This window comes from Siniperca chuatsi, linkage group LG17 (genome assembly GCF_020085105.1).
Source record: "Siniperca chuatsi isolate FFG_IHB_CAS linkage group LG17, ASM2008510v1, whole genome shotgun sequence".
NCBI lineage: Eukaryota > Metazoa > Chordata > Actinopteri > Centrarchiformes > Sinipercidae > Siniperca > Siniperca chuatsi.
In genome coordinates, this window is record NC_058058.1 from 8,630,955 (window position 1) to 8,647,192 (window position 16,238).

The 16,238-nt window shown below is 40.7% G+C and overlaps 1 protein-coding gene across 3 annotated transcripts in view; it reads left to right on the forward strand.

The window, feature by feature from the left end:
- LOC122864511 (ephrin type-A receptor 7-like) overlaps positions 1-16,238 on the forward strand; it is a 151,848-nt gene that overhangs the window by 42,375 nt on the left and 93,235 nt on the right. The gene's annotated exons all lie outside the window — the stretch shown is intronic.

Genomic DNA, 16,238 nt, shown 5'->3' on the forward strand with positions numbered 1-16,238 from the left:
AAACAATTAGGTCAGTTTCAGGTGAAACTAGGCAGAGTAATCAACAGATACTCAGGTAGACGCCTTCCTGAGGGTAGGGCTTAAGTAACACAGAGTAGCTTAAATTTCTGAGTTCCTGGTCCATTTTTCACAATTGAGAATGACTTCCGGATGGGAGCCGAAATGTCTTGATTCTGAAAACAGTGTCCAGATGACTACGACTGAAACCTTTTCTATGATAGAACACTCTTGGACGAATGAGGGACTACACCGTCCTGGTTGACAATGGTTGAAATTATGTCATCACACTGGTAGACTTTTTCCCTTGTTAAGAGTACTCCATCAAGTTAGCATTGCACTCCTATCACATTATTGGACACATGATGGACAGTTTAAAAAAAGGATAAAAATTGATGCAGCATAACTAGAGATAGTCTTTTTTTATTCCACGCATTCCACTTCTTCCTTGTCGAAACCGGGCGCCTACATTACCCACAATGCAACTCAACTGCCAACAGTCTGGAGTTTCAGGTGTGTTGTGCTACTAGCGGCTAATGTAGCCTCGAGCCGCTAGCCTCAAGCAGAGATGAGAAGCAGGCTACAGCGATCTGGTAAACTCACTGCTTTCTAACTCCACACTGATAGAAATTTTCAGAGTTGTAGTCTTCATCACCAACCGACGCTGACTCAAGTGACATCACATAAGTAATTTATCAGACTTCAAGCAGTTTCCACTGGATCCACAAAAGGCTTTATTCAATTTTTTCACATATGCAGTTGTACTCCCCAAACTTGTAAACAGACTTTGATGTGTAAAATTGGTGGAGTTCCCCTTTATGGAGAGAGAGAGAGAGAGAGAGAGAGAGAGAGAGAGAGAGAGAGAGAGAGAGAGAGAGAGAGAGAGAGAGAGAGAGAGAGAGAGAGAGAGAGAGAGAGAGAGAGAGAGAGAGAGAGAGAGAGAGAGAGAGAGAGAGAGAGAGAGAGATTGATCCTTATGAAAAGAGACACAGGAGCTGTGAACGATACGACAGATACTGTAACAGTGAAGGAGTAGAAATAATTGCATGTGAGCAAGGAATGAAAGGAAAAATCAAAAAGAAAGCACTGTTAACAAATCTTGAGATAAGGAGAAGGATGCAGAGTGGATGTTATTTTTAAAAGACGGACAATAGGAAAACAGAAAAGCCTTTCTCACTCGATTTCAATCCGTTCCTGCTTTTGTTCAACACTGACAATGACATCAATGCTGAGGGCCTCGCTTTGTCAGTGAAGTTACCTTGTTTCATGCGTGCGTCCAAAGAGTCCAAAGATATCGACATGTGAGGTGTGGTATGTGAACCATAACGCTGAACAGTTTGAACATCTTGGTGTGTGTGTGTGTGTGTGTGTGTGTGTATGTATGTGTGAGTGTGAACACAATGACTAATGTCCCTTTTCTTCAGATGGCTGTGCCCTATTGAGTTTAACACCACAGTCTCTCCTCTAACATTTGCATGTAGCCTGAATGGTCTACACATACACACACACACACATACATGAAGCACTGTCAGTGTAGAGCTGGTGGGTGGCGTGGGGTGTTGCACTCTGACGTAAACAGAGAGGGACAGTATTGGAGTCTTTGTCACAACCCATTGCTCATACAGCAGCAGCAGTTTGATCGCCTGGCTGTTGCTGTTAGCTTTCACACCCCATCTTGCATTGTTGTGCAATGCAGCGTGGGTGTTGGAGTCACTGGACAGCAGACTGTGTGCATTGTAATGGAGGGGTAATTTAGTAGGAGTGCTGAACTCTTCGTAGTGAGCTGATGTTGTTCTGGTTGATGGCTGCAATTGATTGCTGTTATTGGAAATTATTGGAATTTAGTTGGTGTGATTTACAGTGCAGACTTACAGAGACCAACTTGTATAGAGGCAAATGTATAAAGTATCAGTCGGTGTTAGGAGGACAGAGGTGATAATGGAGGAAAAGGGGGTTGGTAGAAGATTAATGGCGGATGTAGAGCAATAGAGATAATGGGCCGGATGTGTAAACGATGGATACACACAAAAAACATGCATACTCCATTTCCCACACAAATTGGTATTTATAAAAGATGAACCTACAGTGAGAATGTGATTACACTAATTAATATGATTTATCATTCTTTTTATTTACATTGGAGACATCAATTTATTTCCCTGTGCTAATATTTTCTTTCATTTCTTTTCATTTTATCTAGGGATGCACGATTTTGGATTTTTGCCGATAACCAATTTGCCAATATTTTACAACTCATTGCCGATACCGATATGTACATATTTTTTCCCACCTAATTGCAGAGAACATCAAGTCTCTCTTGTAACGGAATTAACATATTATTATGCCTACTCTTAGCACGATGGCCCACTGGCAGATGCAAACATAAAATACAATGGTTTTCAAAATGTACACATTCACAGGGCAAAATAAGAAAACTTTTCCGCTGCTGGCTGTTTCTCTTTGTTCTAAACAAATTTGTCGTAATGATCGGGGTGACGGCTCTTAAGATGGGCAATTCAATTTGTAGTGTTGAAGGAATGCGATTTGACTCCTCCTCGCATGACAGATGCTGTGCAATCATTGCAAATGGCAGCTTTGCAATCCATTTCGGACCCCTAAAAAAACCTCCACACCACAGACATACTTGCGTCGCATGTGCATAATTAAAGCGGAATCTTATCGGCCCATCATATCAGCAGAAACGTTCATTTTGGGCCGATATGACGTTTCATTTTAAATAATTTATTGGCCGTTATTGATGGCGTGCTGATATTATCGTGCATTCCTTATTTTATCCTTTATTGTGAAGTCTGTTCTTAAATGGCGCTATGAACTAAATCAGTGATTACCTTTCTGACTTTTGGTAATGATTGAGATCACCACCACAATTTGTAAAATTGCACCTCTTCTTTGACGTGCTTTCCATTGATAGGTCTATTGAGTGGTGGAACAGGCAAAAGTATTAATGTGAAAATGGATGATTGAGGGTGTGTCTATATCCATTTATGACTGCTGTGGGAGTGGAAATGAGGCTCATTCTCGTGTACCCAGTTCCACGAGGATTGAGATTTATCAAAAAGCACCACGAGTATGCACAACTTTAAAACTAATGAATCTAGCGAAAAGAATACGAATGCATATTTGGCTTTGTGTGTACACAGAGTTTTATGCATCTGGCCCAAGAAGTCTGGGTAGAAATTGTGGGATTGTATGACTATGGTGTTTAGAACAAAGAAGAACAAAGGCAAAAAACAGGTGGGTAAGGGGAAGTGAGAGACACCTGGAAAGGAACAGACAAAAGCAAATGGAAAAAGTATTAGTAGTAAAGTTGGTAGAAGCAATTATGCTGATCATAAGTCATGCAGAACTTTAGCTTTGTTGCAGAATTTCTGGTCATCTTAAGTGTCTGACAGTTGGAGATAAGTACTGCTCACTGATATTGGCAGTTGGTCTGTGTGCAAACAAAGTATGTGTTGCTTGACCTGTTTTTTGTAATTACTAACAATGCTTTTTCTACAATAAAAGCTCAGCAGAGGACAATAAAATCTGACGAACAGACAAACCAACCAACACTGAAAGAAGAATAGTGATGAGCTATGAGCAAAGTCAGGAAACACTGGAAAGACAAAGGTGAGGAGAGAGAAATATGTGATTTCTAACAGTGACAGGAGAATAAAAACTTTTGAAGGAAAAGCAGGAGTAAAGGGAGAATAGGACAGGCCAGGCATGTTGCCAAAGGAGCGAGCAGATGAGGATGGTGAAGTCCAGTGACAGCATGAAGACAGGAAGCCCAGAGAGAGAGAGAGAGAAAAAACAGAGATCTTATTATCTTTGGTGCTCGACCTTCCCTGGGTACAGTTAAGCGAATAACATTGTGGTCTACTAGGTGACATGGCCTGTCATTCTCCTTAAGAGCAATCTACCCATACACACACATATACTATATACACAGACACACTTCCCCTGTAGTGCTTAATTTCTCAGTTCAGCACGTAATAGTATGAATATGCAGCCCCAACCTCGACATCTCCCACTGCACCAGAGCTATTGATCAGCCGTAATGCTCCACTAAACTGAGGAATTGCGCTGGGACTGCTCATACACACACAGAGGACACACACACATTCGGTAGCATGCTCTGTTATGTGCAACTACACAGCAGACACACACACACACACACGCACTTGGGTTGATGCCATTCTGTGTGTGGAAGAAAGACATTGAGTCTCTGTGTGTGTCTGATAGAAATGGATAGTGTGATAACAGCAGTGTGTGTAAGGGAGTTTGAGATTGTGCATGTGTGTCACAATCACGCTTATGTGTGCTTAGAGGACATGCATTACTGACTGCTGTGAAACATAATATAATGAATGCAAAGCAGGCAATAACCATAATGTTCAGCTAATTTCTGTGTGTATACAGTTAGTGCAGGTTCTATACGTTTTATTTACTCCTGGGTCTATTTGTGTAACTGAGTGAGTGCAAATGCACTAAGTGTCTCAGTGTAGGTCAATAATATTGAATAGTCAGTGAGCAGCTGATAACGGTGTAAGCAGATAGTGTTGTGCAGTAGAGAAGAGTATTATTACCACACACAATGTAACAGTCACGCCAGACCCAGGCAACACTGGATTACTTCAGATTATAGCATCTGTTGTCATAATGTACCTTCTCTAAATGTTTCTGCTATTTTAATGCTGATACAGACATGATTATTAAATGGCTGAATGAATTAAGTTAACTTTATTTAACAAGAAGATACAGCAAGAATTCCAAATTTGTAATGCATCCAAGCAATACCTGTATTTGCTTGTAATTTTTTCCCCACAAACTCCCAGGTTGCTAATATGAGATGGTGGTTTTATGTTATTTTGCATATTTATGTAGTATGGAGTCAGCTAAAAAATAACTTTGTATTTCCAAGGAATTTTTATTTATTTAGTGACGTCTATATGTTAGGTTTTACCCTGCTTCTATATATTGTGATGAGCTAGGATTCACAGGTAGGAATATTTCAGCAAAGCAAAGATTTAAATTTGAACAGCGTGCCTTTAAATAGCAGCAACAGGTGTGGCAGGGGGGCGTCACCAAACATAAACCAAAATTCACCTGCATTTTAACCACATTTCAGTCTAACTAACTTCATAACAACAGGTTAAATGTAGAACAGTGGAAACTTTGTTGAACACATTGTCAAACACTAACAATGCAGGACACCCTCCCCAACACACACACACACACACACACACACACACACACACACACACACACACGCCGTGATGCTTTTCCACATGGCTAGCCATATTTGTTATTTTCTTTATAAAAAACAAAACAGACCCAAGCACAAATTTGTAATCACATTAGATTAAAAATACAGGCAGAGGAAACTGCATAAAAGTCAATGCAGAGCAAAATCAAAAAACATAAACAGGCATTCAGACATTTAACCATCAAACTATATGATCTCCTTCAAATGACAAAATTCTGCTGTAAATGATTTAAAATAAGCAGTTAAGTGGAATGCAGTTCCCACTGACAAACCGTCAGTGAGAGTTTGGATTAAAATCTGTGGGAAATATTAACATCCACTAAATTAGAACATCAGATTTCCAATTATCCTGCTTTGTGCATAACTGAATGAATATCTAATTGTAGAAAAGCTGAAACAAAAAAAATGTATGTGGTGTTAAAATTCTAGTATTCTGTCCTTGCTTCATTTCTTAAAATTAAGTTACCACAAATAAACTATAGAGAGAATGAAAGAAGGGAAAAACCCTGGCATCTAAAGTGGATGAGAAAAACTTAATCCTCAGTTCCTCAGAAGCCTGGAAGACTGTGGTGGCACTTGACCAGCTTCTAGTTGTGACTGTGAAGAGGAGTATACATGTGAAGGAAGTTGTTACTGAAAATTAGCATGTGCCCAGTCAGCTTCCTCTTGTGTAATAAAAGTGAGGACATGAAAAAGAGAGGAAATTAAAAAAAGAGCAGTTAAAAGTGATATACTGTAGTGTAGAATCATCCTTTGCTTTAACTCTGTCAGCAAGACTTGCACATGCACACACAGCATTATAAAAATATATCTCGCCCATGCATGCATTCACAAAATAGCACTACATGTAATCGCGGTGATGAGCGCACACATGCTCTCCAATCTCATTATGAAATGCCACCAGCAAAAAAATAAAATAAATAAATAAATTATGTAATTCACCTCACAAATGCTGCGTTTCATGTGCATGTATTTTTGTGTGTGTTTCTGTCACACTCATGAGCTCCATCCTGTTCTAATTAAGGCAGGCTGCTCTTTCTATATAATTACTGAGTGTGGCGCATGCCTTCAGTAGATTCTCTTATTATCTCTGTTGTTTGGTGCTCCACAATCCGGCTCCAGGCACATTCACCACCCTGCTATTCCTTCCTATTGCTCTCCTTCCCTATGTAATTTACTCCTCCCCTTTCCCCCTCTCGGTTCTTTACTTCCCTCACCCATTTACCCCTCATGCACTCCCTATGCTGCTAAAGAAGTGTAAAGTAATTTCTATCCCACTGATCTCAGCGATACTCATGACTTCCTCTAAAATCTCTGTTTGTTTGCTTTCTTTCTCTTGTCCTCTACCTCCTCATTTTCTCTTTTTTCCTCTTTTATTCCGTCTTCCCCCCCTTCAATATTCTCTCTAACATGCTGTTTCTGTCTCTCCAAACCTCTCTCCCTGCCCCCTGTGGGTACCATGTGGTAGGGTGAGATGGGGTGAGGCAGGGTGAGTCAGGTTAACAGGCTGAAATCTGCTGGAGAAGCTTGGTGACTTATCTGGTGTGTGTATGTGAGAGAGAGAGAGAGAGAGAGAGATTTTGTGTGTGCTCAAAATTTTAAATGGGCACCAGTGCTCAATCATATGTTTCTGAAGTCGCTCCCTCTGTTGCACTCATCTTCCCCTCTGTCTGTTGTCACTTCTTGTCATGTCCTCATCAACCCTCCCTAACTCTTTTTGTCTCAGACAGAAGTCGCGTATTTTCTTCTTTGACTTTTATTTTCATGAGCCTCCCTTTTCTCGCTTCCCTCCAATTGAGTTGTGCCTTTATACAAAAGCCCCCTCTCAAAGCTGCTATCACTTACCACCCCCACGTTCCCTCTCAAGCTTCTGACTCCTCTTTCACTCCCCTTCTCTCTCTTATCACACTTTTTTACCCCTTTTCTTTATACCAGCTCTCCCTGGCTCGGTGCCACCCCTGCCCATCTGGTCCTTCCCCCTCCCTCCATCCTTCTCCATCTTTCTCCTCTCCAGCCACGTCACCTGCTACTGTTAGTCATCTCTCTCCCCAGCTTTCATTTTAAATAATTTATATTCTACTGGGAGAAAGACAAATGTGTTCTTTTGAGCCCAGCATCTGATGTATTTATTTAGTCGGCCAGCCGTACAACAAGTGGGAAGAAAAGCACAAATACACACTCGGATCAACAAACATTTGCACACACTGATATAAATGTAGAAACATTCCCACATAGACACACATGATCTTATATGTGTGTGCTCACTTGCAGAAGGACCATTAAAATGCCCCTTGGTTATTGAAAATGTGAGCTGGAGGGAGGCCAGGCATTCATCATTTATCCTTCCCCTGCCTTCCTTCACCAAAGGAGAATGATGCAAAGACAGAAAGGAAGGAAGCAAAGGAAAAAAGCAATCAGAGGACATTATGGGTATGGAAGGAAATTAAAATGTTGAGGGGAAGAAAAATATAAGAAGGAATACACAGAGTTGCAGAAAAGAGCGGTCAGAGAAAAAGAGTTGAATGTATAAAATATGAGTTGTAAAAGCTGAGGATGATTTCAAACACACTGGTGGTATGTTTATATGCCTATGAGAGATGGGAAGAGAAGAAAAAAGGGAGGGAGGATGAGTAATGTAAGTGAAAAGAGGGAGGAGAGTGGGGGGATAACGTAGAAAGAAATGAGTGTTGGATGAGAGTAAAGACAAGGAGGTTGAGAGGTTGGAATCGAAAACAGAAAGTTAAGAGAATAAAGTTGATGTGGAAGAGAGGACAAAGTACAGGTCTTGGGGGTAATGATAAGTAGAGGAGACTGGAGAGGAAGGAAATAAAACAGGAAGAGAAAAAGACGAGGGAACTTTGGCCACAGGCAGAATCAGTGAGAAGATGGGATAAACCCGCAAATTACAACATTACTTCCAACCTTCTCTCCCCTCTCTGCCTCCTCTTACGGCTTTCAATCTTCCACACCAGACTCATGAATTAAATACAGCCGACATGAATGCATCAAAGTTAGAAAAGGTTGGCATCCAGTTTAATCATGTTGCTAACTCAACCGACATGACAGCCTCATTTCTCTCCACCTCACCCATGACCACGGAGCTGAATCAAACATTCAGTTAAGGAGGGAGAAATCCTGTAAAAGAAACTCAGGTATGATGTTAGTAAGGCATAAAAAGAGATTAAGACAGCTTTGTTCCTTGTCATAGTGTGACAGTTCCTTGTTTCCTTTCCCCTTTTTTCCTCTGTTTAGTTTATTTTCCAGGAATTTGACAATTTCATAATTATTCTAGGACCACTACAGTATTGCCAAGGCACAAAACAATACATATGGTTGCGAATAATATTACTCACTGTAGGAGCTGAAATTAGTTGCTCTCATTTTAGGTGCTCTTGATTAACTCATCAGGTAAAAACCTAAAATGTAATCCTAGCATAAGAAATTTAAATATATCCCTGTGGGGAAATTGTGTTATTCAGCAGCAAATAGAAATGATGTACAGATGGGAGAATAGAATATAAATCAAAATGGAACAATGAGGGAAGATTAACAGCGCAGCCACTAAGTGCAGCACCATTTTCTTCTCTTCCTAAGATGCATATGTAGCTGACTGTTAGTGTATGAAGCATGCTATTTTTCACATAATGATATTGTGCATGTTTTTACAGAATGTTGACATCCAGTGAAAACCATGTATCTCCATGTATTTGGTAATTTTGAATTAACACTGAAGAAATAAGCCTTAATTGGTGAGAGAATTTTCCTACTTCTTTACAGTAACTAAATAAACCATTAAAAAACCTGTTGGATTATCTGAAAAATGCATCATCGCAAAGCTGAAAACAGGGGATTATTTCTAAGTCTTTATTGACATTTTGGAGATAAGTGGATTTCACAGGACAATATCAATATCTCTCTTGATAGAAAAACATAGGATAGAAGTTAGTAGTATTTACAGATTGTGTAAAAATGACTTGCTGCTGTTTATTGATAGGCCTTTCTGCTTGATAAGCAGAAAGGCCTATATATTGTCATTTGTTTACAAAGACAGGAAATGGTGAACAGAAAGAAAAACTTCTGTGATTTGAACCCATGTAGTGTCGAGTCACATGACCGCCACCCCTGAGGGCCGTTCACACTCGTGACTTTGGGCCACAGTTGCAGATAAGGCGTAGATTGTGAATCCCGGGTGAAACACTCTGACACATAAAAGGTTGGGTGAGGACAAGCTGCCTCTTAGCCTCAAGATAAGTCTGATTATGTCAGACTATGTAATGCTTTGTGTCCCGAAGTGACACAGCAGAGAGACGCTGGCACCCAAGACACCTTACAAGTGTTTCCATGTTATTGTGCACATGCAAGTGTGTCATGTAGGGAGAGGTTTTAGAAGTAGTCAAAGAGAGAGTTCTTTTTCCTGGGCTCCAGGAAACAGAGTAGGGAGACTGGGAATTACACACAAATAACATGCACAGATACACACACATTCATGCTACCTGGCTGCCATTCATGTGCATCCCTCCTCCTCTGTTAAAAAAGATATATTATAGAAGGCACTGTCGAGCAATTGCCCTGCTGTCGCACAATCACCTCTTTCCATCCCCATTCAACCTCCACTAATAACTTTCCATCTGTTCAAAATTGATGTGGGATCAGTCTATAGATCTGTCTGCCCCCATTTAACCTCGGTGAAACTTACTTATTCTGTCGAAATGGTCAAAAGATGATGAGCGCAGCAGTGCACACACGAACGCACGCACACACACACTTATTCACAAGGAAGTCTTAACAGAAATTGCATTAAAGCAGTAATTATTTTAACGTACAGGTCTCACTGTGGTCACAGGAGTGAAATAAAGAAATTATCTTAAATGTATCTAAAAGTGCAAAGTCAAAGGTAATTGGATTTGCAGAATTAGTCTTGAAGATGTTTTGTCACTCGTTCGACCAGCTCACCCAGTTCTATTTATTGGTGAGGAGTTTAACCTTATGGATTGTCCGCATGTTGAAGTCACATGAGTCATGGCACATGGCATGTGAGAATTGTCTGAATCAAATGAATGAAAATATGATGGAAAGAAGTGTCTTGGAAAGGATATCAAAATTGAATTGCAAGTACTTGCATTGCAATCCTGACATCCCACCATGAATGTGTTAAGAGACCTTGATACTGTGTTCCAATGTTGGGGTCAATTAATTTCAATTAAGTTGCTCAGGTATGCAAGTTCATCAGACTTTCACATTTTTTAGCCTATAGAGCATGTGCATTAGTCCACATCTATGCCACTTCATGCGTCTTGGGCAGATTGGATGACTATCCAATATTAAAAGAGCCAAGTGTAAATGCAACCAAGAAGCATTAGACACACATTTAAACCCATTTGCTCAAACCAGCTCAGGGGCTGACTTTAACTATTTTTTCGATAATACAAGGAGTCATTTTTGAATGTGTGAGATGTTCTGTTTTGTAATGATTATAAATGGGGGAAACAGTCTTCAGTCTTTTCTTTCTATGGGACCCAGACTCCAGTCACATAGCTTTGCAAGTTTGATTGTTGCCACTATGCTAAAATCACTACACAGCCTGGTACTATACCGTCATATCAGAAATGCATGGGAACTTTCCACCAGTCACTAAAAGCCTCTGGTGAGTTGCAAAGCATCTTCAAGACTAAAACAGCAATCACTTGCCTTTGACTTAATGCTTTGAGATATCCTATCACTGTAATGATAAATGATAACCTTCATTCAGTTGTCATTTATTAGATATCACAAACTTGTACCCCTAGTACATTTGTACAAAGGTTTACGTTTGTGTTTTCATGTGACAGGCTGTGATGCCATCACTGTTTGCTGCTACTCTGCATATGGGACTGTGTGTGTATGTGCCGGCTGTTGTCTCTGTATTCACAGCTCTGCTGAGGGGCCTGCCGTGAGGACAGAGTGCCCGCCCCCCCTGGCTGCACAGGGAGCCTGGCATGCCAGCCTGTGCCAGCTTGGCTTTCCATCCCCCTGCCTTACTCATTTTGTTGTCATTTGTCATCACCCTCCCTATCACGCACCCCCCCTCGTACACACTGATACACATTCAAAACAGAACCCACATCTCAATGAAAATGGATAGCATTTCCAGGGACACCTGCGCCTTGGTGCTCCAAATCCTCCCCCTTACATGCATGCACATAAATGCACACGCCCACACATATGCATGTAAATGTACACTAGAATTTCTTGGACACATTCTTTTGCATATCCACACACTCATATGTAGCACATGCATGTGCAAATGCATGTGCAGAAACAAACAACACCACATATGCATGCTCAGACATGGGCTTACTCCCACTCTCTCACAGGCTCACGCGTTATTTGTCCATAACCCACTCCATCTGTTTCTGTCTTCACACCTAATCAAGGCCTGCCTACTGCTCAGCTCTCTCTCTCTCTCTCTCTCTCTCTCTCTCTCTCTCTCTCTCTCTCTCTCTCTCTCACACACACATTCTCATTCTCATTGTTTTGATGTATAATCATGCATAGTTCCACAAACACCTGTAGTCCTCACATTGACTAGACAACCCATAATCCCCTTGGATGGACAGGCTCATTAGCAATCAGAGGCACTCAGAGGCTCACACATCGCTGAGCAAAAACATAAAAACATTAATCTAGACATACACTTTGGCTAAATCTTATATTTATATTCTGTCAGAGATGTGGGGGATTTTGCCTACACACTATATCAATAATTGTTACATGCTCTCTTTACACACATGGATGTGTCCCATGGTCTTTTCCTCTCTCTCTGGTACTTTCTCTTTCTCTCTCTCTCTCTATCACACACATGCGCACGCGAGCACACACACACACACACACATATATGTGTGTGTGTGTGGTATAGAGGTCTCCTGCAGAGCCTCTGGTCCACTGGCACACTGAGAAATTGGTGGCGTGAGGTGGGTAGGAGTGCAGGGGTCAGGACAGAGAGAGAGATGGGGAGAAAGAGAGAGGACGTGGACAGACACATTTAAAATCAACCCTAAAACTACACATTTAGCCTCAACCAAACCTAATCTTGTTTAAGACTTGTTTTAAGAGGACACAAGTCAAAAATGTTGGGAGCCACTGCTTTAACCTAATATATGCATAGTCTAATTTTTAGCCTATATTCTACCCTAAAATACCCTTTAACTTACCGTAGCCAACCTAAAAACAATTCTTAACACTATATACAAGACTTCTTTAGATTACCTTGAAACTGTCAAGAATAGCAATGCAGGACTACCCACAGAAAACACAAAAACAGAAACTGAGAGATGACAGCTTGAAAGACTCTGAGCTTTTGTGTCTTGGCTTGATGAGGTTTAATTTTCTGTGATGTCCTAACACCACTGAGCAACAAAGAGAAAAACTGTCCACGTGATCTGAATAGAAGATCAAATCTTTTCAGAAGTGTCTCCAAAGGATTAAAAAAAAACTCCCAGCGCCTGAGTCGCTCTTGTGTTTTTCCCTTGCTGTTTTCTCATACTGCAACACCCCCTTTTACTTTTTGTTTTCATCTGTATTATACATGAAGATGTTATTACACCACATGCAAATATATATATAGTATCTTATACTCTATACTGTAACAGCCCAGGCAGAGTCCTCCCTCTCTAGAGATTACACCTTTTTGCTTACTGCTTTTTTGAGTGGACTCAAATATGTCTGTTTTATTCAGATTGTGTATACAGGCAGCCACAAAGGCTGAATGGTGAGGCTAATGCCAAAATGCATTAAGCTGCAGTCCCTCAAATAGCCACTAGATGGTGGATCCAAGAAAACTTAGAATGTAGTAACGTCAGGGGGAAAATTATTTAACCTCTCTTTTGTAATAGTTGAATCTCAACAATCCCACAGAAGTAAGGGTGCCAGTAGTTAAAGCAAATTTTGAGAGTCCATTAAAGTTTTAAAGTGAGCCTACTTAATTTTTTGCTGAACAGTGGCCACTGTGGCCACAAGTGACAATATTAGCGGTAAATGCTAAAGCAAAATGTAACACAAGTAGAGAAGACTCATAAAGTCACGAATGTTCGTATTATATATATTAGCAATATATAAAGTTTTTTAACTTTAGCCAAAATAAGCTACTGGTCATACCAGACCAAGTAAGACTGTAGCTTTAAAACTCCTGAGTGAACTGAATGAGGAAGAGTATGATTTATTGCTTATGAATCAAACTTTTCATTTGTTAGAGGAAGATTATGTAAGTCTCATTTCAAAAGTAACATATTCTCACTTTAAGGGTTAAAGAGAATATGTTTTCTAGTTGTTTGCTTGACTGACAGGTGCCTCAGCCTATCACAGTCAGCCATAGTGGTTGTCGTTTGATCCACCAAATTTGGATCTTCTGGATCCAGTAAATCAAGGCTTCAAAACATCCCCCAATCATTTATGGATGATCTGAATGACAATTCATTCATGTTTTTCTGCAGTCCATTAATATCACTTCTTTTAATACATTAGTAATCAAGCAATGCATATGCACAAGTGAACACCAACATGTAACTACTGGCCTGGTACGAGGTAGCATAGGTAGCAAGAGTTTGACTTTCCCTCTTCCCTTATTCTCTTTCTCCCTCTGTCTCTCTCTGTGTGTTGTGTTGCTCGCCATCCAGAACAATGTAAATCTACTGTTGAATTAGTTATTTTCCCTCCCTATCATCCATCACACAGGACACAGTGAGATGGTGGAGTGTGGAACAGTGAGAGTCTGTGTGGTGCAGTGAACCATTGCCGTGTTTGCACAGATTGAAAAATCAGACACGGGAAAACACGAGTTCACACATGCCTGCCAATGCACATTTTTGCCAGGCCACACACACACACACACACACATATATATGCGCACAGAAAATCTTGCACAAGGAATCATTGGTTGACCTGTTCATGCACAATATACATGTGTACACACAAGCTGTAAATTGGACAGATTGGTCTCACCACTGTTGTCTTCTTTTTGTGCATGAGTTCATAATGCATATATAATATTTGGATGGAAATACACAAACACACATACATGTTTATCAACACAGATGTTCAGTGTTCCTTATCATTACCCGTGGAAACTCATTCAAGTGATGTGTGTGTGTGTATATAAGCACAGTTGAATATTCCATGTTTTACTTTTTGTTTGGCTCTACTATATACTTTGTGTGTATGTGTTGTTGTGGCAGTGAGAAGACACATGACACACACACAAAATCAATGGTGTGCGTGTCATGTGGTTTTAACTGGCCCTGCTGGCGGTGATGGATGGTGTATTTATGAAGCCCCTTTCTGTGCTCTGGATCAAGGACTGCAAGCATCATCCAGTCAGACAGAGAGAGGGATGGGTGGATCAAGGGATAGTGGATGCAAGGATGGAGGGAAGGAGGAAGGATGGATAGCTGGAGGGAAGGAGGAGACAGGAGAATGGAGGGATTTGGGGGGGGGGGCAGGGCCGCCTGCTTGCCGGGAAGGTCATAATCAGCAGGGAGGGTTGGAGTCCTGCTGAGCCAGGGACACGTAGTATAAAAACACACACACACACAGTTGGGCCATTTTTTAAATCCGAAAATAGTCCCACATGTTCTGTCACTCACTGACAAGCATTAGTTACCTTTTCAACATTTTTTTAAGCATGAAACACACACAAAATAAAACTAAGCAGACATGAGGTGTCAGCTTATTATGAAGGCATGTGATGGATATTTATTGTCTTACCAATGAACTTGACAGCTCATATCTTCAGTCTTTACCATCCTAATGCATGCACATGCTTGCACACACACCCACACACATGTAAGCAGCCTTGCCCCTCACTGTTTTTATTTGTCCTTCCCCTGTGTTATCTCATCCAGCCAGCCTCATCTATCCTGTGTCATTATTCTCATTTGGCACAAGGATAAATCTCATCCCAGTTTATGAGGCAGCAATTGTAAGCCAGATAGAGGTAGATAAACCAGCCAGTGAACTATTAGATGGAAAGACAGATGGGCAAAGGAGGGACAGACAGCAAAACAAGCAGACTGGCTGCTAAATAGGAAGATGAATAAGCAGGCAGTGAGACTGTAAGACAGACACTCACAGCTATTAGATAGAAAGACAAACATTTTGCATGACAGGTTGGCAGGTTGAAGACAGAATGTAGCAGATTGGAGTTTTGGTTAAATAACCATTTCTCAAAATAGAGCTACTCTGGAGGCTGAAATGATCTCATTGGTTGTATTGAAGCTGAAATTGTAGAACTGTTTCTTAATTTTGAAGAAATGACGGGGGCTTGTATCAACAAGCCAACCGTAGCTTACCTAAATATCTATGGGTTATGACTAAAGTTATGACTTTTATAAATTTTGGAGTTTGGACATATTGCATTTTCTGTGTTTCTAACTAAAGCTGCATATGCAATAGTACCTAGTCCCTGGCTACCAGTATCAGAGTTTGCAAGCCATAGAGCTGTGTGTGTGGTAGTCCAGCTCAAATCCCATTCTTGCAGGCAGTGACAAACGGCAGTTTCCTCTTGATTTCCTGAACAGCATACCTGCTCGCCTTAGAGCTACGGTTACCTTTAAAAGGCTGCTGCTCTGTATGTGCTATCTGTAAGTGCACTGGTCAGGGAGGCCTGCAGAAGGCTTTGTCAGAGCTGTAAGTGGCAATAAATGAACTGAAGGCTCCCTCTTTATATTTTCTTCATCCTCTAGGTGCCCATCTCCTCAAGGATGAAATTGACCCAGGAGTAGATATCCCAGTGGGATCAACTGTAGCACTACCATAAATGAAGGGTGTGGCATTGTCATTTGTTACAATTTTGTCAAAAATATACTATTTTCTTAGAGATAAATATCATCTCTTGTCAGCTCTCACAATAAAATTGCCTTTGCTGAGCTTGCTGAACCAATTGTACCTTTATAACTTTTACACTTTTTGTATTTTAAGTGATTATCCTGTATATCCTTAG